Raw genomic sequence first — 25,817 nt, 5'->3', positions numbered from 1 at the left:
AGAAGATGTAACCCTTACCCTTATTTTTTCACTCTGCATAACAGCTAACCAACACTGTGAGACAAAGGAAAGGCCACAGATATTACCTTCGCTATTTTGATAACCCGAATGACTTCAAACCTGGGTTTGAATAAATGCCCTTGTGGTATTTATGTTATCATTTAGTTCAGTAAGAAAAATTCATAACTGTAAAATGCCCTTTATATCACAGCATCAGCTCACAGTCACCCACAGAAAAATAAAATTTCAGTTACAATTGACATGTACTTTGCTAGATTTGCCCTTCTCCTCATCATTCCATTTTCCCCTGGAAAAACAGAAAGCACAAAACTAATGGTTCACGCTGAAAACTATAGGAAAGAGAAATCTTCAGAAAGAAAAAAAAATGAATGCCTCCATATTTTGTTCCTGAAAGGCATAAGATTTTTCTGAAATTAAACAGCATTGGCCTTGCCAATTTAAGATTCTCTCTGTTGAGACACTAATCTCCATAAACATGTACCCTTGATGTATGGGGTTTCCTCTTCATTTACCCTTTTTTAAACAAGCTTTTGTGGGAGGAAAAGATCTCCTGAAAAATCATCCTGTGACTAATCTGCTCCCGAGGGAATAACCCTGAGAGTCAGATTTCAAAATCCCTTCATAGGAGGTATGGCTGATGGACAGTATTACTTGAGCTCCTTGGAAATGATTTTCACTTAAATGGTTGCCAAGGACTTCCACCTTGCTTGCACTGAATTATTATATTACATTGTGGGCATTTTTGAGATTTTCATTTCTTCAGAGAAAAAGAGTGATTAGGAAAATGTTGAATCATAACAAGAAACAAATATAGATTTTTTAAAGTTTGTTTTCCAGATGTTTTGAGCCATTCTTGACCTAAGTATTTCCTAATGTATTTCCTGAGTTCTTGTCTTTTCTAAGTATCCTCTCCCATTAAAAATGGCACTGTGTTAGAAACAGTCTCTATCAAGATTCCCAAACTGAGACACTTAATAAAGGTTAAATTAAGAATTTACTCTCAATGATGAAAAGAGAAACAGAAAAATATAGAAAATCTCAACCTAAATTAGTTAAAAGCTTCCTGTAGTCACAGAATAATTGAATTTCAAGTCATAGAACAAATATCTGGAAAGAGAGCAAATAAAGCAAGTCTACAAAAACCCAACTGGTATACTCAGAAAATGGGCCACAAGAGTATTGCACTGTGTTTTTTGTTGTTGTTGTTCTTTTGTTTTGTTTTTTGAGACGGAGTCTTGCTCTGTCGCCCATGCTGGAGTGCAGTGGCGTGATCTCAGTTCACTACAAGCTCCGCCTTCCAGTTCACGCCATTCTCCTGCCTCAGCCTCCCCAGTAGCTGGGAGTACAGGCACCTACTACCACGCTCGGCTAATTTTTTTTGTATTTTTAATAGAGATGGGGTTTCACCATGTTAGCCAGGATGGTCTTAATCTCTTGACCTCGTGATCCGCCCGCCTTGGCCTCCCAAACTGCGGGGATTACAGGCGCATTGTGGTTTTGATTTGCATTTCCCTAATCATCAGTGATGTTGGGCACTTTTTCATATGTTTGTTGACCATTTGTATGTCTTCTTTTGAGTATTATCTATTCATGTCCTTAGCCCACTTTTTGATGGGATTGTTTGTTTTTTTCTTGCTAATTTGTTTGAGTTCGTTGTAGATTCTGGATATTTGTCTTTGTCAGATGTATAGATTGTGAAGATGTTCTTTCACTCTGTGGGTTGTCTGTTTATTCTGCTGGCTGTTCCTTCATTCAGTGATATTTAAAATCATATTTTCATGTTTCCCCACAAAAAAAATTCCACTGGAAATTTTCTTGGAATGGCATTCCACTTATCAATTAATTTGGGAGAAATTAGCATATTTACTGTCTTTCGTTTTTAACAGTGCTTATGAAAGTTATTCCTAAGTATTTATATTTATATTACTTGTTGAAGAGGATCATTTTTTTCATTTTGCTTTCTAATTGGTTTTAGCAGATTTAAATGAATACGATTGATTTTTATATTTTCATTTTATATGTAAGTGGCTTATGGATGCCTCTATTAGTCCTGTGAGATTTTTCAGTTGAGTCTCGGGTTTTCTACATAGATTATTTTACTCTCTATGGATAATGAAAATCCCCTTGTCTTAATAACTGTACCTCTTACTACAGCCCTAATCACTGAAATTCTCCCTCTTTATGTTTTAGTGAGTCTATGCTTTCTATCTATTCTGTTTCTCTCTCTCTTTTGTTACTCCTTAACCAGATGAATTTTAGGCATATTCTAGATTTACTGTTGTGAGTCCCTCCATTACCCTGGTGAATATTCTCTAAACCTTTACCTGCAGTCCTAATCTTTCACTTATGCCATAGACTCATATTTCCAGAAGTTTTAAGATATTGATACGTGAGTGTCCCATCACTTTCCCAAACCAAACGTATTCATTATAGATTTCCTTTACCAACTATTTTTTTTTATGTTTGTCGTTGATATCATTTCTTTTTTTCTCCTAGACCAGATCCATTACTATTATAGTCAATTCCTCATTCTTCATCTACTCTGTCTGGCCTCTCATAACACCTGGACTTTATTCGTTGTACATGCCTCTCGGATTTTTCATTCCCTTTATCCTCTCAAGGTTGTGACTCTAATGGATACTTCAGTGGGGACTGGGCTGTCTCTCCTCTTACTTAAAACACCACTTTCAACTGCTGCTCTCCTGCTTAAGGTCTACAATAGGTCTCTGCTTTCTATAATATCAATCCCAAACTCCCCTACCTATAAGGCCTTCTGCCGTCTATATAAAATATGCAAATAATACCTGCCTTACAGGTTTGTGTGGGGGTAATGAAGCACCTTGCAAGAAGACTTCTTCATTAAATGCTTCTTTTTTAACTTTTATTTTAAGTGCAGATTTGTTACATAGGCAAACTTGTGTCATGGGGATTTGTTATACAGATTATTTCCTCACCTAGCTATTAAGCATGCATAGTACCCATTAGTTATTTTTCCAGATTCTTTCCCTCCTCCTACCCTCCACCCTTCAAAAGGTCCCAGTGTGTATTGTTCCACTCTATGTGTCCATGTATTCTCATCATTTAGCTCCCACTTATAAGTGAGGACGTGCAGTATTTAGTTTTCTGTTCCTGTGTTAGTTTGCTAAGAATAATGGCCTCCAGCTCCACCCCTGTTGCTGCAAAGGACATGATGTTTTTCCTTTTTATGGCTGTATAGCATTCCATGGTGTATGTGTACCACATTTTCTTTATCCAATCCATCACTGATGGACATTTGGGTTGATTCCATGTTTTTGCTATTGTGAATAGTGCTGCAGTGAACATACATACATGTGCATGTGTCTTTATAATAGAATGATTTCTAGTCCTTTGGGTATACACACAATAATGGGATTGCTGGGTCGAATAGTATTTATTCTGTCTTTAGGTCTTTGAGGAATCACCACACTGTCTTCCACAATGGTTGAACTAATTTACACTGACACCAACAGTGTATAAGTGTTCCTTTTTCTCATAGCCTAGCAAGCATCTGTGATGTTTTGACTTTTTACTAATAGCCATTCTGAATGGTATGAGATGGTATTTCATTGTGGTTTTGAGTTGCATTTCTCTAATGATCAGTGATGTTGAGCTTATTAAATAATTTTTGGCCGCATGTATGTCTTCTTTTGAAAAGTGTCCATTTCTTAAAAAAAAAAAAAACAAAATTCATCATACTTTTCCTGTCACCGATCCCTCACATTACAGTTTCCATGGCTTTGCTTATTTAATCCTTCTCTACTGGCTGCTGGCCATCACCAGCTGCCAAGAGTCTCTTGCCTTTTTTGAACATACACTAAAAGAATTTTTTTTTTTTTTTTTTTTTTTTTTGAGGTGGAGTTTCGCTCTTATCACCCAGGCTGGAGTGCAATGGTGTGATCTTGGTTCACTGCAACCTCCACTTCCCAGGTTCAACAAATTCCCCTGCTTCAGCCTCCTGAGTAGCTGGGATCACAGGCTTATCCAGGCATGTGCCACCACACCTGCTAATTTTGTATTTCTAGTAGAGATGGGGTTTCGCCATGTTGGTCAGGCTGGTCTCGAACTCCTGACCTCAGTTGATCCACCCACCTCTGCCTCCCAAAGTGCTGGGATTACACGTGTGAGCCACCGTGCCCAACCAAAAAGATTCTTTATTCTTCAAGGCCACTTTCTTCTTGAGCACTCCTAAGTCACTGTAGCTCACATGGACTTTTATTAATTCCAATTCTCATTGAACTGCAGAACAAATGTATTATTTTTTCTCAAATTATTTCACATGTTTTCATTTTGTTTTCTTGGCCATTTCAGGCATAGTATGTTCTCAATAAGTTATATTCACAATCATTACAGTTATTATTGAAGATCATTACTTATGCTTCTTTTGTATTCTTTTATCCGTCTTAGTACCTAACAGAGTGCAACAAGTAATAATGGGCTAATATCTTAATTTTATTCATGTGTTTTCTCTTCTCTTTGTTTAATAGTGAAAATTTAAGTGCTGTACCAAACTTTTCAACCTTAATTTGTTTTCATACTAATAATCGATGGCAATTTATTGATTATATCAATATGCTTGCACATGTATAAAACTCTCAATCTATAAATTTATAAAGTAATGTTATTATTTGCATTTAATAAGTGAGAAAACTGAGCAGCAGAGATGTAAGATAATTGCTCAAGATCACACAGTTAATGTTAGAACTGGGACCAAGAACTGTCTCCAAAGCTATTGGCCTTGACCACTCTCCTGTACTGCTTTAATACAATAATTTACAGGTATAACACAAGTTTTATTTTATAATATAACACAAGTTTTATTTCAACAGAACAACATAAATTTTAAAACAGATGTAGAATGTCTTCTTCATGATTCTGACTAAGATATAAACTTTTTTAACACAGAAAAAGATTGTATTATTATAAGATAGAATAGAAAGGTTATGTGATATAATTTATTTGATGGATTCATAAAAGTGAGTTTATGTCTATTAAATTCATTATTAAATTCATATGTCTGCCACTATGAGGAGTTTGATGAATGGTAATTACTTTTATAAAAGTACAAAAGTTCCCTCTTCCACTGTTCTTGGCACCATTCTTTTTGAAAGCACTCTTCCCTTACTGCATCTCTTCCCGTTATTCACTCATCACCATTGTACCTTGCCTTGGGGTTGCACTTTTACTCTTGATATGAAAGTGCTCATTTCTACATCTCTGCACAAAGGAAAAATTATTTCCTAAGAAGAGATTTTTCATTCTTCATTCCAATTCTGAAGCCAACACTAATTGAGCCAGTGTCCCAACTCAGCTTCTGAAGGGGAACGCACAGTTGAATGCAAACTGTCTCTGAGGCCCATCTTGTGCAGAAGAACCATAAGGGAGAAAAAATATTTTTTCCCTCCACCTTCATGAGTTCTTAGTTGGAACAGACCCCTGTAACAAAAGACAGATTAACAAGAGAAAAACAAAGAGAAATTTACTAACACATTTATTTAATACATACATGGAGAGGCCCAGGGAATGAATACTTCTCAAAAAAGTAGCCTTGAATTTCAGCTTATACAACACCTTCAGCAAAAAGAACTATAAATTTTTAAAGAGGTAACAAGACAAAGGAAAAGAATTTTGAGTCTTCAGGGGCAGCAACTTGGGCAAAGGCAAATAAACTATACCTGGTGGTAGGCAGGAGTAGAGGGATACCTTTTGCCTTTGTAAATGTATGCCCTGTTAGGCAAATGGAGGGACAGCAGAGAGCTCTCCCGCATCTGCTGCTTTATTACCTTCAGTCAAAACAATCCTGATGCCAAAAGGGTCTATTTTGGAGTGGCGTATTCTGGTGTCCCATGCTACCAAGGTTTTGACTCATTTAAGAAATAGTTTCTGCACTGATTCCAAGCACTCTGCTAGGGACCAAGGATGGAAAAATGAGTAAACATACTTCTTCCTCTTAAGAAACTCCTCTGCTGAGTAGTCTTTTATGTGCAGGCCAGAGGAGGGGATGGAATATGTTTACAATTTCCTTTTTACTTTTTTTATGTTGTATTTTGATTCTGTGTCTTTTGCATGTTTTCAATCTTTTGACTCTTGAAAGCAAAGATGCTGATTGTGAATTCACTCTGTAGTATTTGTATAGTGGCCAAATGGAGAAAGGAAATAATTAAAGTTTTTCAAAGTTTTTGATGAGTTTCATCTTAAAAATACACGTAAATACATGCATGCATACATACATACAATATAATACACACACCAAGCACAAAGTATTTTATTTTATTTTATTTTATTTTATTTTTATTTTTATTTTTTGAAATGAGATCTTGCTCTGTCACCCAGGCTGGAGTGCAGTGGCGTGATCTCGGCTCACTGCAACCTCCATCTCCCAGGTTCAAATGATTCTCCTGCCTCAGTCTCCCAAGTAGCTGGGATTACAGGCATGTGCCACCACGCCCAGCTAATTTTTCTATTTTTAGTACAGACGGGGTTTCACCATGTTGGCCAGGCTGGTCTCGAACTTCTGACCTCAGGTGATCCACCTGCCTCAGCCTCCCAAAGTGCTGGGATTATAGGCATGAGCCGCCGTACTCGGCCACAAAGTATTTTATTTTAAATTGAAGAAAAAAATAATAAAGCAAATGATGATTCCTGAAAAATACAAGGGCAACATGTGGAGAAATACAAAATATACAAATGCAAGTTATATCTGAATCATTCACATCTACTCTAACCTATATTATCTTTTCTCCCACATTCCAAATTATCTTTTCTATTTAGTTTTTGAAGTTGAAAATTTTTCAAACTAAAAACTTCTAATTCATTTGTATTTAAGTCATCAAAATATTGTTTCATGAAAGCTTTCTAACGTCTAGAATTTTTTGTAATAGATGTTTTAAAAACTTCCTCACCTCATTTCCTGTCCCTAGAAAAAGAATGACAACCTTCAAAAGGTTCAAGTTTCATCCGAAGTTGAAGAATCAAAATTTAGAAATTGTCTCACCTTGGAGAAAGGTTATTAATCATTCTTCAATGGAATCCACAGAATACTTGAACGTTCACCTGATGATAGTTTTCAAGACTTATCACATTGGGAAGGACACCTCCTTTTCTGTCTTCCAAGGTGGTTCGTGATCTCCACGGTGGGGCTCAGTCTTATTGTCTCTGCTTTGCACTGGTGGCATGTGGTTCTCCCCACTATGCTGATAGCCCCATGGTGATTCCAAATAAAAAGAGAAAGGTAGAGGAAGGGAGCCTGTGTCCTGTGGAGTCTCTGTAACATGACTGCAAGGCCTTGCAGGTCTGCTTTTTGTCTTTCCCAGACTAGCACACACAGTACTATGAAGCAGGTGCACAAAATAATTTAACTAAGGATCAGTGCATCTCTGAAAAGCAAAATCACACAGAGCTAGGGTACAGGAGGGTAAAATTTTACCTAACTTAGTACTTCCTTTATAGCATGCAGGATTCAAGAGGAGATATCTCATGTGGCTGTTCTCTCTCTTCCTAAGCCCTCTCTTTCCCCTATTTACCTTTAATTTCTTCTCTTTTCAAGTGATTTGACCAATTCTCTCTCTTTTTTCTGAGGAAACCCCAACATTACCACAGGAAAAAAGTTCTGTGTTTATTCTTTACTTCAGCTCCTTTCTGGATCTTGAAAACATCATTCTCTTAGGTAAGCCGATGCTAATGCAGGTTCTCCTCTATTCACTGATAACCTATTTGTTTAGCTGAAAATGAAATTGGTTCTTCAACTACAGGGAGAACTCCATCTGGTTTCTTTGCTAGTAAGCTCACCCATCATTATGGGTTGAATTATTTGGAGAGTTTGGAGAATTATTTGGGCCATACTTGGAGACAGGATATTCACAGAGGTAATCAAGTTAAGATAAGTTCATTAGGGTAGGCCCTAATCTAGTATCACTGGTATCTTTATAAAAAGAGAAATTTAGGAATTGCTGGCAAGATGTCCGAATAGGAACAGCTCTGGTCTGCAGCTCCCAGCAAGATTGGCGCAGAATGCAGTTGATTTCTGCATTTCCAACTGAGGCACCTGGTTCATCTCACTGGGACTGGTTGGACAGTGGGTGCAGCCCACAGAGGGGATGAGCAAGTGGTCAGGGGACTTCCCGTTCCTAGCCAGGGGAAGCTGTGAGAGACTGTACTGGGAGGAATAGTGCACTCTGGCCCAGATACTGCACTTTTCCCATGGTCTGCACAACCAGCAAACCAGGAGATTTCCTCTGGTGCCTGGCTCAGTGGGTCCCACCCCCACAGAGTCCAGCAAGCTAAGATTCACTGTCTTGAAATTCTCGCTGCTAGCACAGCAGTCTGAGGTTGACATGGGATGCTTGAGCTTGGTGGGGAGAGGGCGGAGTCCACCATTGCTGAGGTTTCAGTAGGCAGTTTTACCCTCACAGATAAACAAAGCCACCAGGAAGTTTGAACCAGGTGGAGTCCACTGCATTCAGCAAGACCACTGTGGCCAGACTGCCTCTCTAGACAGGGCATCTCTGAAAAAAAGGCAACAGCCCCAGTCAGGGACTTATAGATAAAACTCCCATCTCCCTGAGACAGAGCACCTGGGGAAAGGGGCGGCTATGAGCACAGCTTCAGCAGACTTAAGGGTCCCTGTCTGACAGCTCTTAAGAGAGCAGCAGATCTCCCAGCACAGCATTTGAGCTCTGATAAGGGACAGGCTGCCTCCTCAAGTGGGTCCCTGACCCCCATGTATCCTGACTGGGAGACACTTCACAGTAGGGGCCAAGACACAATTCATACAGGAGAGCTCTCACTGGCATCTGTTGAGTACCTTCTGGCACAGTTTCCAGAAGAAGGAGCAGGCAGCAGTCTTTGCTGTTCTGCAGCCTCCATTAGTGATACCCAGGCAAACAGGGTCTAGAGTGGACCTCCAGCAAACTCCAGCAGACCGCAGAAGAGGGGCCTGACTGTTAGAAGGAAAACTAACAAACAGAAAGGAGTAGTAGCAACATCAACAAAAAGAATGTCCACTCAGAGACCCCATCCTAAGGTAACCAACATCAAAGACCAAAGGTAGATAAATCCACGAAGATGGGGAGAAACCAGCGCAAGAAGGCTGAAAACTCCAAAAAACAGAATGCCTCTTCTCCTCCAAAGGATCACAACTCCTCACCAGCAAGGGAACAAAACTGGATGGACAATGAGTTTGATGAATTGACAGAAGTAGGCTTCAGAAGGTGGGTAATAACAAACTCCTCCAAGCTAAAGGAGCATGTTCTAACCCAATGCAAGGAAGCTAAGAACATTGAAAAAAGGTTAGATGAACTGCTAAATAGAATAACCAGTTTAGAGAAGAACATAAATGACCTGATGGACCTGAAAAACACAGCACATGAACTTCCTGAATCATACACAAGTATCAATAGCCGAATCAATCAAGTGGAAGAAAGGATGTCAGAGATTGAATATCAACTCAATGAAATAAAGTGAGAAGACAAGATTAGAGAAAAAAGAGTGAAAGGAAACAAACAAAGCCTCCAAGAAATATGGAACTATGTGAAAAGACCAAATCTATGTTTGATTGGTGTACCAGAAGGTGACAGGTAGAATGGAACCAAGTTGGAAAACACTCTTTAGGATATTATCCAGGAGAACTTCCCCAACCTAGCAAGGCAGGCCAACATTCAAATTTAAGAAATACAGAGAACACCACAAAGATATTCCTCGAGAAGAGCAACCCAAAGGCACGTAATTGTTAGATTCACCAAGGTTGAAATAAAGGAAAAAGTGTTAAGGGCAGCCAGAGAGAAAAGTCGGGTTACCCACAAAGGGAAGCCCATCAGACTAACAGCGGATCTCTCTGCAGAAACCCTACAAGCCAGAAGAGAGTGGGGGCCAATATTTAACATTCTTAAAGAAAAGAATTTTCAACCCAGAATTTCATATCCAGTCAAACTAAGCTTCATAAGTGAAAGAGAAATGAAATCTTTACAGACAAATAAATGCTAAGGGATTTTATTACCACTAGGCCTGCCTTACAAGAGCTCCTGAAGGAAGCACTAAACATGGGAAGGAAAAATCCATACCAACCACTGCAAAAACATACCAAATTGTGAAGACCATCGACACTATGAAGAAACTGCATCAACTAACGTGCAAAATAACCAGCTAGCATCATAATGACAGGATCAAATTCACACATAACAATATTAACCTGAAATGTAAACGGGCTAAATGCCCCATTTAAAAGATACAGACTGGCAAATTGGATAAAGAATCAAGACCCATCAGTGTGCTGTATTCAGGAGATCCATCTCACGTGCAAAGACACACATAAACTCAAAATAAAAGGATGGCGGAAGATTTACCAAGAAAATGGAAAGCAAAAAAAACCAGAGGTTGTAATCCTACTCTCTGACAAAACAGAGTTTAAACCAACAAAGATCAGAAGAGACAAAGAAGGACAATACATAATGGTAAAGGAATCAATGCAACAAGAAGAACTAACTATCCAAAAAATATATGCACCCAATACAGGAGCATCTAGATTCATAAAGCAAATTCTTAAGAGACCTACAGAGACCTAGACTCCCACACAATAATAATGGGAGGCTTTAACACCCCACTGTCAATATTACACAGATCAACGAGACAGAAAATTAACAAGGATCTTCAGGACTTGAGCTCAGCTCTGGACCAAGCAGACCTAGCAGACATCTGCAGAACTGTCCACCCCAAATCAGTAGAATATACATACTTTTCAATACCACATAGCACTTGTTCTAAAATTGACCACATCATTGGAAGTAAAACCCTCCTCAGCAAATGCAAAAGAACAGAAATCATAACAAACAGTCTCTCAGACCACAGTGCAATCAAATTAGAACTCAGGATTAAGAAACTCACTCAAAACCGCACAACTACCTGGAATCTGAACAACCTGTTCCTAAATGACTGCTGGGTAAATAATGAAATTAAAGCAGAAATAAAGAAGTTATTTGAAACCAATGAGAACAAAGACACAACGTACCAGAATCTCTGAGACACAGCCAAAGCAGTGTGTAGAGGGAAATTTACAGCACTAAATCCCCACAGGACAAAGCAGGAAACATCTAAAATTGACACCCTAACATCACAATTTAAAAGAACTAGAGAAGCCAGAACAAACAAATTGAAAAACTAACAGAAGATAAGAAATAACTAAGATCAGAGCAGAACTGAAGGAGATAGAGACACGAAAGACCCTTCAAAAAAAATCAGTGAATCCAGGAGCTGGTTTTTTGAAAAGATTAACAAAATAGTTAGACTGCTAGCCACACTAATAAAGAAGAAAACAGAGACGAATCAAATAGATGCAATAAAAAAATGATAAAGGGGATATCACTCCTGATCCCACAGAAATACAAATTACCATCAGAGAATACTATAAACACTTCTATGCAAATAAGCTACACAATCTAGAAGAAATTGATAAATTCTTGGACACATATACCCTCCCAAGACTAAATCAGGAAGAAGTTGAATCCCTGAATAGACCAATAACAAGTTCTGAAATTGAGGCAGTAATTAATAAGTTACCAACCAAAAAAAAAAAAAAAAGGCCTAGGACCAGATGGATTCACAGCCGAATTCTACCAGAGGTACAAAGAGGAGCTGGTGCCATTCCTTCTGAAACTAATTCAATCAATAGAAAAAGAAGGACTCTCCCCTAACTCATTTCATGAGGCCAGCATCATCCTGATACCAAAACCTGGCAGAAACACAGCAAAAAAAGAAAATTTCCGGCCAATATCAATGCAAAAATCCTTATTAAAATACTGGCAAACTGAATCCAGCAGCACATCAAAAAGCTTATCCACCACGTTGAAGTCGGTTTCATCCCTGAGATGCAAGGCTGATTCAACATATGCAAATCAATAAATGTAATCCCTCACATAAACAGAACCAAAGACAAAAACCACATGATTATCCCAATAGATGCAGTAAAGGCCTTTGATAAAATTCAACACCCTTTCATGCTAAAAACTCTCAATAAACTAGGTATTGATGGAACGTATCTCAAAAGAATAAAAACTATTTATGACAAACCCACAGCCAATATCACACTAAATGGGCAAAAGCTGGAAGCATTCCCTTTGAACACTGGCACAAGATAAGGAGGCTCTCTCTCACCACTCTTATTCAACATAGTATTGGAAGTTCTGGCCAGGGCAATCAGGCAAGAGAAAGAAAGGTATTCAAATAGGAAGAGAGGAAGTCAAATTGTCTCTTTTTGCAGATGCCATGATTGAATATTTAGAAAACCCCATTGCCCCAGCTAGAATGACGATCATTAAAAAGTTAGGAAACAGATGCTGGAGAGGATGTGGAGAAATAGAAATGCTTTTACACTGTTCGTGGGAGTGTAAATTAGTTCAACCACTGTGGAAGACAGTGTGGCGATTCCTCAAGGATCTAGCACCAGAAATACTATTTGACCCAGCAGTCCCATTACTGGGTATATACCCAAAGGATTATAAATCATTCTACTGTAAAGACACATGCACACAACAGTTTATTGTGGCACTGTTCACAATAGCAAAGACTTGGAACCAACCCAAATGCCCATCAGTGATAGACTGGATAAAGAAAATGTGGCACATATACACCATGGAATACTATGCAGCCATAAAGAAGGATGAGTTCATGTCCTTAGCAGAGACATGAATGACACTGGAAACCATCATTCTCAGCAAACTAACACAAGAACAGGAAACCAAACACCGCATGCTCTCACTCATAACTGGGAGCTGAATAATGAGAACACATGGACACAGGGAGGGGAACATCACACACCGGGCCTGTCGGGGGGTGGGGGGTGCTAGGGGAGGGATAGCATTAGGAGAAATACCTAACGTAGATGACAGGTTGATGGGTGCAACAAACCACCATGACACATGTATACCTATGTAACAAACCTGCACATTCTGCACATGTATCTCAGAACTTAAAGTATAACCAAAAAAATTGCCAATTTCATCCTGTAATAGCAAGCTCAGTACAATGGCCCAGTAAAATATGACGGCTGTCAATACTCACCAGTATTTCAAATTTTCTTCCACTCTGTACTTGGCTGACAAAATTAAGCACTCCTTATACCAACACTCTTAGAAGAAGCCGTTTATCAGAGCAACATTCAAAATGGCAATACATTTTAGCCATTCTTTTCCCTTCCACCCAATACTTGGGCCCCTGGGATTGGGATTTAAGAAAGATGTGGCTACCTACTCTTGACAGTCACTTGACATAAAAACAGTGAAGATAGACAGGGCACGGTGTGTCATGCCTGTAATCCCAGTACTTTGGGAGGCTGAGGCAGGTGGATCATTTGAGGTCAGGAGTTTGAGACCAGCCTAGCCAACATGGTGAAACCCTGTCTCTACTAAAAATATGAAAATTAGCTGGGCATGGTGGTGCATGCCTGTAATCCCAGCTACTCGGGAGGCTGAGGCAGGAGAATTGCTTGAGCCTGGGAGGTGGAGGTTGTGGTGAGCTGAGATAGTGCCACTGCACTCCAGTCTGTGTGACAGAGTGAGACCCTGTCTCAAAAAAAAAAAAAAAACCAGTGAAGATGATAAAATGAGTCTTCTCAAGCTAATACTGAATTCCTCCATGTTGGTGGAAGTTCATAGTTATTTTTCCAGAGAAATCACCTAAAGGCATGTCATTGCAGGCATCTAAGATGATCACAAAACTCCCATCTCAATAACCACCCCCAACCTCTAGCCTGGGTTGGCCAAGGAACTTAGTGCACAGTGTTCTCAACACCAGGGAAGGGAGAGTTAGTCCCTCAGAACATATGCAGACATGGAGGATGGCTCCTCTGACTGGAATCTCTCTGTTCCTCTGGTTAGTTTGCAGGTATCTGTGCATTGAGTTTTTAACCACTCTCACATACTTTTACTCATCTAAGATTCTTTTAGAGATCTTCCAAATGTTCTATACAAATAGATCCAGCCCCAAACCATCTCCTGGCTCCTCCGTCCTCACCTATCTTCTCTGCTTTCTTCTCTCTTTCACTTTCTTCTCCAGCAGCAAAGTAAACTTCTCTCTATGCTTTAGACAGAGCAGTTTACCCATTTCCTTTAACTGCCCTGGCACATGCAACATGTGGTTTTTAGGTCTCATGTCTAACCCCAAGCAGCTTATCAAGATAGTTTTTGATAAAGAGTTCTCCCCATAAAATTAAAAGCTATGGAGGTGACAAATTGTTTGCCTGCATTCACTATTGGGTCAGGTTCTTGAGCAGAGATTTCCTCTGCCACCCAGCAGAATAGGGTAGTGAGAGACATTTGCTTCCAGTTATGGTGGTTTCATCTGTCTTACCCTGGCTTAAACACTGACAGTCTGCAAATGAGGAAGCAGGGGATGGAGGTGGGGGTCAGAGAGGTGTGTGTGTGATTTGCCACAAATATGGAGTTAAAGGAAATAGAGTAGAGCTCAAAGGACCAATACCAAATCAGTGAACCTTTGTTGGTTTGAACCAGGATGATGATGGTATTAGTGGAGCAGAGTAGACAGACTTAGGAAAAGAATTGATACAATTTTGGATGGCATCAGATGTGAAGAATGAAAAAGAAAGAAGACTCTAGAATAATTTTTTTTCGAGATTGAACAAGTAGGCAGGTGAAAGTAGCATTTACTAAGATAGTGGGAAATTAGGATAATATTAAGGCAAAAATTCAATATGTAAGTTTTGGGCACATCATGTTTGAGGTGTCCAACATGTGTTCATCCCCACAGTATGTAATATATAATGATATATATCCAAGTTATACCAAGATATCAAGTAAACAGTTGAAACTAAAAACAAGCCAGGCACGGTGGCTCATGCCTGTAATCCTTGCACTTTGGGAGGCAGAGGCGGGCGCTCATCTGAGGTCAGGAGTTCAAGACCAGCCTGGCCAACATGGTGAAATCCCATCTCTACTAAAAATACAAAAATTAGCTGGGCGTGATGGCAGACGCCTGTAATCCCAGCTGCTGGGGAGGCTGAGGCAGGAGAATCGCTTGAATCCGGGAGGGGGAGGTTGTAGTCAGCTGAGATGGTGCCACTACACTCCAGCCTGGGGAACAAGAGTGAAACTAAGTCAAAAAAGAAAAAGAAATGAAAGGAAAGGGGAAAGGAAAGGAAAAGAAGAAAAGAAAGGAAAAGAAGAAAAGAAAGGAGAAGACAAGAAACGAAACTAAAAACAGCCAGTAGCTAAAAGGGGACATCTGACCTGAAGACATAGATTTGGGTTTCTCAGAATATAAGTAGGATTCATAGCAAAGGAAAAAGGAAAGATCACCTAAGGAGTAAGTGAGATAAAGAAGAGCGCCAAAGATTGAGATCTGGGATACTCCTCAATTAGAGGCTTGGAAAGCAAAGGAGACCAAAATCCAGGTACTAAAAAGATAGGAGTAAAGTCAAGAATAGTCAACTATTGGCCTGGTGCGGTGGCTCACACCTGTAATCCCAGCACTTCGGGAGGCTGAGGCGGGCAGATCACAAGGTCAGGAGATCGAGACCATCCTGGCTAACACGGTGAAACCCAGTCTCTATAAAAAAAATACAAAAAATTAGCCAGGCGCGGTGGTGGGTGCCTGTAGTCCCAGCTACTCAGGAAGCTGAGACAGGAGAATGATGTGAACCCGGGAGGCGGAGCTTTCAGTGAACCGAGATTGCGCCACTGCACTCTGGCCTGGGGGACAGAACGAGACTCCATATCACACACACACACACAAAAAAAAAAAAAAAAAAAAAGAATAGTCAACTATTACATGTCACACACCACCATAAACTTAGTGGCCTTAAACAATAGCTATTTTGCTATAAACATGGAGTCTGTAGGTCAGGAATTCAGAAAGAGTCCAGCTAAACTGGCTTATCTGCACACTATTCAGGCCTCTGCTGGAAAGACTTCAAGACTGGGATAACGAAATGTCTAAGTGCTGGCTAGTTGGAATCATCTGAAGTTCATCCTCTAATATGTCCCATGTCTGGGCTAAGAGGACCCAAAGACGAGACTTGATGACACAACATCTGCAGGTATCTGAATGGGAGCAGTGACAGTGGAGGCAGAGAACAAAGAGTCTGCTTCAGAGGAATTGTACTGTGAAGCCTTTATAGGGTTAAGGGCAAGAGTTCAAATGGCAGCTCCAGGCCTGTGGCCCACCTGCCTCTTCTGTTCGTGCTTGCCTTAGTCCGCCTCCCAACACCACACACATGCATGTGGACACCCCAGACAGCTCGCCCACACCCCACCCACATCCTTCTCCATAGAATTACCTTTTGACCACTCTTTGGGCCAACAGTATAAACACTGGTGGTGTCAAAAGGACTAACCAGGAAAGATGTCATGGAAGCAGGATCAAGGAAGGAGACTCCAGGGTCCTGGGTACACAAAGGGTGGGATAAGAGGGGAGGGGCATGAATAAGGGCATGAGTGGAGAAAGACCAGACTAGTGCCCTCTTAAGTGCAGGGGGTCCTCTCATACAGGTCTAAAGTCCGCACAGGCACACTTTGCTAGGTAGTGCAGGACGATAAAAATGAGCATGCATGCTGAAACTACGCAATGTGATCTTAATAATCGTGGGGAAAAGTATAACTGTTCCATGACCTTTAAAAATCTTTGTCATTCAAAATATCACTTTGTACACCTTAAATATATACAATTTTATTTGTCAATTAATTATACCTCAATAAAGCTAGAAAAAACATTTAAAATTAAAAATAAAATAATGATATAGTATACACTCTTCTACTACAGAGATGCATGCACACGTTTCCTTATTGCAGCACTATTTACAATAGCAAAGACTTGGAACCAACCCAAATGCCCATCCATGATAGACTGGATAAAGAAAATGTGGCACATATACATCATGGAATACTATGCAGCTCTAAAAAAGAATGGATTCATGTCCTGTGCAGGGACATGAATGAAGCTGGAAGCCATCATTCTTAGAAAACTAACATAGGAACAGAAAAGCAAACACTGCATGCTCTTACTCATAAGGGGAAGTTGAACAATGAGAACACATGGACATAGGGAGGGAAACATCATATGCTGGGGCCTGTCGGGCCTGGGGGCAAGGGCATTAGGACAAACACCTAATGCACACAGGCCTTAAAACCTAGATGACGGGCTGATAGGTGCAGCAAACCACCATGGCACATGTATACCTATGTAACAAACCTGCATGTTCTGCATATGTATCCCAGAACTTAAACTTTAAAAAAAAAAAAAATACTATACACTCACATACATATATTAGAACATACACTCTATCATCTTACTCTGCTTCATTTTTTCCAAAACACCTAATGCATCTATTTTTGTTTATTCATTATCTGCTTATCCCTACTAGAATATAAGTTGCCATGAAAGCAGGTGTTTTGCTTATTTGGTTTATAACTGAGCCCCCAGAGCCTAGAACACTGGATTATAGAACTGCTCCAGAACTATATAGTGATTGAATAAATAAATTGGTATTCTGTATTTGATGGTGGTGGCAGCCCAAGGCAACCAAGAACGTTAAGGTACTGGGAGCTTCCTAGATCAAACAGGCTACCCCTCAACAGCCTTGAGGAGGATTTAGAGCATCTCCACTTATACTTTTAGTGTCTCTTCCTTTCTGACACTTTGCTCCCCTCAGAAAGATTTAATATCTGCTATCTGCAATGTGCTCCCAAGTGACTCTACATTTCTCCTTTCAAGATATTTATTCCATCATGTTGTAACTGCTTTTCAATTGTTTTCCTTATAAGATTGTACATTTTCTGAGGATGCATATGAAATTCTCAATAAATACCTGTTGAATTAATTTTTAAAAATTTTTGTCAAAACATTAAAAACTTTCTTACTGTTGGCTATAAATACATAGTGAAATGAAAAAGTACTTAAACTAATATTTAATTGGCAAACTATATTTTAAAACATTAGACAAACTGAGAATTAAAGTGTTTTATTTTCTCTGTTAAAAAAAATCAAGAGTAGCCTGAATAGTGCTTGCCTTCTTGTTGTACTACAGGAAGCAAGCATCTTTTCTCTGCCTTGGAAAATTGTCATACTCGGTTTCTAAGATTAAGTTACCATCCAGTATTTTATCTTTTGTGCTTTCAGTGTCATGAAATATCTCCAACAATTCCTTCAATGTGAAGTTTTTGCCAGCATCCCTTCCTCTAGAGCAACCTCATTCGCCATGACATTTTTCCATTACATTGATGAGTTCACCCTTGCCGAGCTCCTGCAGCCACGTATCTCCAGTCTCTCGAACAGCAGTCATGTTGATATTTTCATGCTCAGCTATTTCTTATATAACTCCATTATTTTCCACTTGAATTCCACTTACAGCATTTTTACTTTTTGTTTCTCTGATGCATTTTCATCTTCATTGGTAAGTTTCCAATTTAAGGTATCCATTTCATTTTTAAATGCCACATGGATTTATCACTGGAAGGCAAGAAGTCAACACAACGATATGCTTTGCTGTCTATGCGTGAACACAGATGCCCAGTGCCCAGTCACCAACAGACTTTGATAGAAGTGACATATTTGGTCACTGACCATGATGTGTGTTTGTTATTTATGTAACAGTTTCTAAACTGAAGGGCTAACAGCCAAGTTTCTATTTTATGCAATTATTCAATTAATATACTACGGCAACTGAAAATTGAACTGTGTTTTGGAGGAACTGGTGTTATTGAACTAAACTGCGGTAGCTGTAATTTGTGCATATTAACAATATGCAAAATGAGGACTGCCTTACTGCTCTGAAGAATCGCAAAGGATGTGGTTAGTAAGTAGAGAAAACATTTAAGTTCAAAAGGAGATTTTTTAAAGTGGGAAAAATTACAGCCTGTTCATATGAGGATAGGAAGGGTGCTGAAGAGATATTGACAGACAAGGAGGAGATATTTATGGGAGTCACATCCTGTGTAGGCCAAAATAGCCAAAGGGGATGTAATCTAGTGCACAAGTGAAGGGTTGGTTTTAGACAGAAGCACCGATGGTCCATTCATTTTAACTGCAATATAGAATACGTGAGTGTGGTGGCTGGTAGGTTGTTGGTGGAAAAACAAGTTCTCTCTTGATTGCTGCTACTGCATAATAAATAATATAATTTTTTAATTCTTATTTAAAATTTTACAAGTTTTAAATTTTTATAAAAAGTTTAAAGACCTGGCTTTAAATAAGAATAAAGGAGACAGGAAATAGTAAAGGCTTGAGGGAAGAAAAATCAGTGTGAAATATTTGTCTTGGAGATGAGAGAGTGAATTCATATGGGAATGTAATAGGATTTCTGAATCCTCTAAGAGCCACTCTCGAAATCACTGATTTAAGACAGACCTGTCAGCTTAGTTGTATACCTTTCTCCAGCCATTTCTGTTCTGTCTGAATTCTACACAATTTAAGAAACAAAACTAATCTCCTACCTCCATTTTCTATGAAACCCTTCCCAGTCAGTAGGTCTAATTCTGTGCTTAGAGAAGACAAATGGAATCTTGGGCTAGACCTCAGATCTGGCTCCCAGGACAAGGCTCCTTTTGAGGACACCTCTCTGTTTTTCCCATTTAGTACATATTCTATGAAATGTAAAGCACAACCCAAGAAAAATAAATTAAAGGTATAATGATAAATAGAAAAATGCATCATTGATTTTTCCCTGTTCTAGTTAGTTAACATCAGATCAAATTGAAAATAAATGTTTCTTAGAGAATTCTGTAGCAAGCCATCATAAAAATCAAATAATAGTTTCTTTGTTCTTTCACCTAAATTTCTATGGCTTTCTGGCTTCATTTTCCATACTGCAATTTTCATAAAGATCCAAACATTAATAGCAATTGAGTAGAATTTGGATTGAAGGCAAAAGGAACTAAAGTAAATCAGAAGTCAGACTAATCCACAGTGTAGGCCACATGGCACAAAGTCAATAGGCAGCCTTATCTCTGTTTCATGTAACAATCACTGTAGAAAAATTGCAATCCAGTGAAGTCTTTCTGTTAATAACAAGATGCTAACTTATCTCTTCCTGAGAACAAGGCTGAGTTTAAATAAAAGAATAAACCTAATCAAAGAAGTTGAGTTGATAAATGGTTCATCTCTAAAAAACAAAACAAAACAGAACAAAAAACACGCTCTGTTTTTAATTACACTCATCTCCTTTATCCTACTTCAAAGTTTTGTTTTGTCGTTGTTGTTATTTTTCAGCTCCAAGTGAAGTCCTGGGGACAAAAAAAAAATGACTTCGCTGCCACTTTTTCAACACTTCAGGCTCTTCCCCCACCTCATGAGCTTCTTACACACATACTGCTCCCTCTGACTAAAGCACTCTTCACTCTATTTGTTTTTTTAACCAACTCCTCCATAACTTTCAAATTTCATATTGAATAATTTCTCCAAGACCTTCCTTCCTCCCCAATTAATTTAGTTTTCCCTATTCTTTCCCTCAAAATACCCTAGACTTTTTTGGCTGGGTGTGGTGGCTCACTCCTGTAATCCTAGTACTTTGGGAGGCCAAGGTGGGTGCATCACCTGAAGTCAGGAGTTTGAGACCAGCCTGGCCAACATGGTGAAACCCCGTCTCTACTAAAAATACAAAACTTAGCCGGGCGTGATGGCAAGTGCCTGTAATCCCAGCTACTCGGGAGGCTGCAGCAGGGGAATTGCTTAAACCTGGGAGGCAGAGGTTGCAGTGAGCCTAGATCGTGCCACTTCACTCCAGCCTGGCTGAAAGAGTGAAACTCCATCTCAAACAAACAAACAAACAAACAAAGCTTTATACTTTTTTTTTCCATAGGTCATAGTGAAATATGTGTTTGTTTAACATCTGTGCCCCACACTAGATAACAAGCTACACGAAGGCAGGACTATGCCTGACTTATTCATCATGGCATAGACAATAGTTAACTCAGTGCCTGGAACAGGTATTAATTCCTGTCATAGAATAAATACAATATTCATGAATAAGTGAATATTTCTTCTTTCACAAAAGACCAGAATCTGAGACAAGGAATTGTCCCAAGTGCTCGAAGGATTTGAAGAGCAAAAATCAAGGAGAGTAAGAATGGAAGTCACTCAACTACTGCTTCAGAACAAAGCTAGCATGGGCTCCTGAGAAATGACTAGAAGATATGCCTGGGATTCAGAGGACCTCAGGTCCACCCACAGCTAATGTCCCTGTCAACCAACAGATGCTGTGGCTTTGGGAAAGATTAGCCTTTCTTGACCTCAAATCTTTGTGTCCAAAAAATGAGAGGGATACAAGATGCTACCTGACAGTCTTCCTACCTAAAATATATGAGCATAAGATGAATGATCACTTTTCATCTCAAAATACAGTTCTCCCCTTTCAGTTACCAAGATACAGCCCCCTTTCCTTAACCTGAGCTACACAAAAACATACATTCAATAGAGAATTGATTAATGAGTATAAAAAGGCAGCCCAGTGTTCTTGTGCTCAGAATTGGTTGGCTTTGTTCAATTCAATGAGCAAGAAGACTGAATCCTGTACTGTGTTTCATTAGCAAGTAAAATAGCCCAGTTTTAATAAAGTGACTCAAATCACCTGATCTCTTCTTATTCCCCATGTATTAGCCAAACATTAATATGAAGTATGCTGTTGCCAGGCTACTATTTGGAATGTATGTTATAAGACATGTCTGTAGGACTTTTGAAATCATCTTTCAGTTTTATTCCCAGTAGTTACTTTCTAATAATTAATTTTCTTTTATTATGTGGTAATATTGAAGAGAGACTGTGTACATATGACTCACAGCAAATTAAGAGTATTGTGCCGTACTTTATCCAGAGAATCTCCCTGCACAATGGTTGCTGCTCCCACCCTTTCCTCTGAGCCACATCCTTGGCATCTCACAGCTAGATTACTGCAATAGTTCCCCAAAAGTCAGCCTGCCTCTCACATTCTAATATGTCCTTGACTACTTTGATTAATCCTGTTAAACCCCTATGCCAGAGGGAAACCCTGCATTAGTTTTTCTCATGCACTGATTTTGCTTTTATTTGTATGCTTACATGTATTCCCTACCTCTCAACCAGGTTAGAAATCATAGTCTCACATGGCTATGGATCCCTATATCCTAGAACATCCCAGCTCAGATATGATCTTTACAAAATATTTGAAGATGATGATGGTGCAAGGAGATGATGAGAATTACCTTTGATTTTGGGTGGACTGCTGCTGCTTCCATCCTAAAATGTGCCTACATAGTTCTTTAGCTGACTATAGGATCTCTAATCATTCTCCCTGTAACTAACTGGAAATATGTGATAACAATTAGAGTCCCTCTAATCTCCACCCTTTAGGATGATGAGGTGGGTGAATTGCTTGAGGCCGGGAGTTCAAGACCAACCTGGGCAACATGGCAAAACCCAGCCACTACCAACAAAAATACAAAAATTAGCCAGGTATGGTGGTGCATAACTGTAGTCCCAGCTACTTGGGAAGCTGAGGTGGGAGGATGGCTTGAGCCCAGAAGATGGAGGTTGCAGTGAAAGAGATCATAACACTGCACTCCAGTCTGGGTAATAGAACTAGACTACAAAAAAAAAAAAAAAAAAAGAGGAAGGAAGGAAGGAAGTTAGTTCGAGTCCCGATTTCCTTTCCCTGATTCTGTTGGAAGCAAAATTTATTTAAATTGTGTTCATGGTTACTCTTGCAGCATCAAAAGTATATTCAAATTAAGGCTTATCGGATGATCCATTAACTCTGAATCTCATGTTTTCTACTAATCCTTGTTTACCTGCATTTCAAGGCTATTGAATATTTCAGAAGAAAATATTTACATAAGACTGTTCGAGAATAATGAAATATAAGTGAACAACATGTCACCATGCCCACTCCCTAAGAACCTCTCCCTGCTCCAACACACACACACCTCCCTGGTGAATCACCATAGCATAGTTTAGCAGCTCTTACCCTTTAAGGATCAGAGAAACCTGATTTACACAGGTACATACAAAAAAAAATTAAGAATCTTGGTAATTTCACTTGATGATTAAAAGCTCCTTGCTCTATTTTAGATAGCTAAGTTACACACCTGGCTGCATCTTAAGATAGCTGAATATTGAATTTCCTGTGTTAAGTCCTTCTATCTCATGTCTTAGAGAGGTTCTCATATGAAAGCAAAGCTGGGTCAGAATAAAGGCAAAATATAAGCTTTTCTATTATATGGCAATATTAAATAGGGTTGATGTACAAAAGGCTTTGTTTCTCAGCAAATCAAAACAGTGATTTAATTTTTAAACATATCCTGTCTTTTCCATTTAAAATCTCACAATGCACAATTTCCATGAGGCATGCTTATACAGTAATGTGTTTAAGTTTTTTCTTAGTGTTTTGAGTACCAAACTTAGTTGCAAGAACATTGGCAAGGGCACTCAGGATTGGTAGTGAAGAGAGAAATATGCTCCCGTTTTACTTTATCTAACTTCTTCCAACAATACTTTGAGAGAGAACATGTGATACCAAAAAAAAAAAAAAAAAAAAATCCTTGAAGTAGTCCAAATGCAGATAGTTTAGAGTAAAACATAAATAGTGTGAAAGGCTGTCCCGTGGGCAGAATGTGGCACCACGCCAACTAATTTAAGGGATTTCTGGTTTTCTCTGGTGAGCTGGGAGATGTGGTTTAGGGCAGACACTATGCTGCTGTCGAATGGGAAAATTAGAGTCCCGAGGGCAGTGAAGACTCAGGGAGAGAGGTGATCAGAGTAGGTTCCAGAGATGGGAATGGCGACGGGTTTCAAGTACAGCAATAGCTGAGACCGAGCTTAAAACTTCCTGCCCTGGGTTCTACTTTCCTTCTGATATGCTTACAGAATTTTAAATTCTGAAAAACAAAGTCAGTGTGCTTCTGAGAATGGAGATGGGTCCCAAGTTGTCCCCTAGAACATCGTGGCCATGAAGAGATGGCAAGAGGAGAGCAAATTGCTATTCAAAGTAAGAAGTGGCAAGTGACAATCAAGCAAACCTCAACACACCCCCAAGAGTTGGCAGAAACACTTGATTTACTGCAGAAGCATGGGATACAAGTTAAACTATTTCACTGGACATTAAGCAAAGGATAACCCTGAAAAGACAGGCGAAATTTTAATAAGGCTAAGAACTACCTTGATATTGTCTGTGCCTTGGCACAGGAAGGCTTAACAATTCAGAACAGGGGTTGTAGACACAGATTTAAGTTCGAATTTCAACTCTGCCAAGTGACCTTGAGCAAGTTTCTTCACATCCGAAAGCCTCTGTTTCTTCTTGTTTAAAATAGACGTAATGAGAAGGATTGAGTGCAGTCACGCATGTAAATGTTTGTGACATGTAATAAATACACAGTAAGTATTTTGGTTTGGGTTTTTATTTTATCTGAACTTAAGTGAAAGAAAAGTGCTAGATACATTATCAAAATAGTAATAAGCTACTTCAGGAGAATGCCTAAATTCCTGATCAAAAAGCAAACGAGCAAACAAAAAAAAGATGGGCACGTGGGAGGTGGTCAGTAGCCAATTTCCCTCAACATGGGCTAAACTGGCTGTACTCATTTCTGACAACACAGTGGGAAACTTCTGACACTGCTGGGCTGTAATGATCTGCTCCCTTCTCCCTCCTGCTTCTAGACAGGATAGCATTTAAACCACTCAAGATCGTCTGTGTCTTATTGTTAGAGCTCACCAGGGGGAAAGATTCTATCCACTTCTCTAGGCCCTTTCCCATGCACTGCAACCGTCCTGTTCAAAAGATATTATTTTAAGTTCATGTCTATATTTACATAAAGAAAATGGCTTGTAGGCTTGTAAAGTAGGAGTGAAGTTTCAATGATTTGAGAAAGTGATATTACAGCAGGAGACCTAAACATGCCCAGATTCAGCCTTGCCAATCACTTCTTATTTTATTCAGGATTCTTTCAAGGTAAGTGACAAGAAGCCAACTCAAATTACTCTGAGGGAAAATATAAGAATATGTTGGCTTATATAATGAAAAGTTCAGGATTTGGTCTGCATTCAGACACACCAGGAGCAGATGTTCAAAACAATGTCCTAAAAGATCTCTCCTGTCCTTTCTTTCCCTTGTTCTGCTTTTCCCAGTGTTAATGTCAATCTTTGGAAAATGTTTTTCTTACAGCTCCTGGCCTCAGAAGAAAAGGACCACTTTTCTCTTCCCAATGTTCTCATCAAACCAAATAACAGATATCCTTTACTCTTCTCCTCTCCACACAATTCCCAACTAAGAGAGATATATGCAAGAAACAATAGCCAAATGAGAAACAAAATGCCAGTGTCTCTCTTTCCCCCAAAAACCTGTAAAACCGGGATTACAGGACATTTCTTAGTCCTGGAAGTCTTAGTAAGGTTTTTGGCTTTCTCTCCCCTCCAATTTAGATGGTGAGTCCTCAAGAATTATCCCTGGCTTATTGATCTGATCATTTCCAGAGACAGAAGAGGGAGAACAGAAAACTTGGGTTTACTTTGAACAAGGAAGTACTGTACACAGTGATTCAGCCCATGACCAAATATAGTTTCTCCTCAACTTACAATGGAGTTACATCCCAGTAAACCCATTGTAAGTTGAGAATATCATAAGTGGAAAATACAATTAATACACCTCACCTACAAAACATCATAGCTTAGCCTAGCCTAACTTAAACATCCTCAGAACACTTATATTAGCCTACAGTTGGGCAAAATCATCTAACACAACATCTATTTTATAATAAAGTGTTAAATATCTGGGATAATTTACTGAATACTGTACTGAAAGTGAAAAATAGGAT

General features: G+C 39.2%; 1 long non-coding RNA gene across 10 annotated transcripts in view; it reads left to right on the top strand.

Moving 5' to 3' along the window:
* Window positions 1-20,091, top strand: part of LOC105486157 (uncharacterized) — a 171,993-nt gene extending 151,902 nt beyond the window's left edge. For 8 of the 10 annotated variants that reach the window (XR_011621008.1, XR_011621010.1, XR_011621005.1 and 5 more), the window contains 3 exons: window positions 4,682-4,818; window positions 6,960-7,705; window positions 18,160-20,091. This is a non-coding gene — a long non-coding RNA (uncharacterized lncRNA). The remainder of the gene's footprint in view (window positions 1-4,681; window positions 4,819-6,959; window positions 7,706-18,159) is intronic. The other 2 variants (XR_011621014.1, XR_011621012.1) reach the window with 2 other exon arrangements.
* Window positions 20,092-25,817: the final 5,726 nt, after the last annotated feature.

This window comes from Macaca nemestrina, chromosome 3, assembly GCF_043159975.1.
Source record: "Macaca nemestrina isolate mMacNem1 chromosome 3, mMacNem.hap1, whole genome shotgun sequence".
Lineage (NCBI taxonomy): Eukaryota > Metazoa > Chordata > Mammalia > Primates > Cercopithecidae > Macaca > Macaca nemestrina.
Note: the sequence above shows the minus strand (reverse complement) of the source record. Positions and strands in the feature narration are given on the sequence as shown.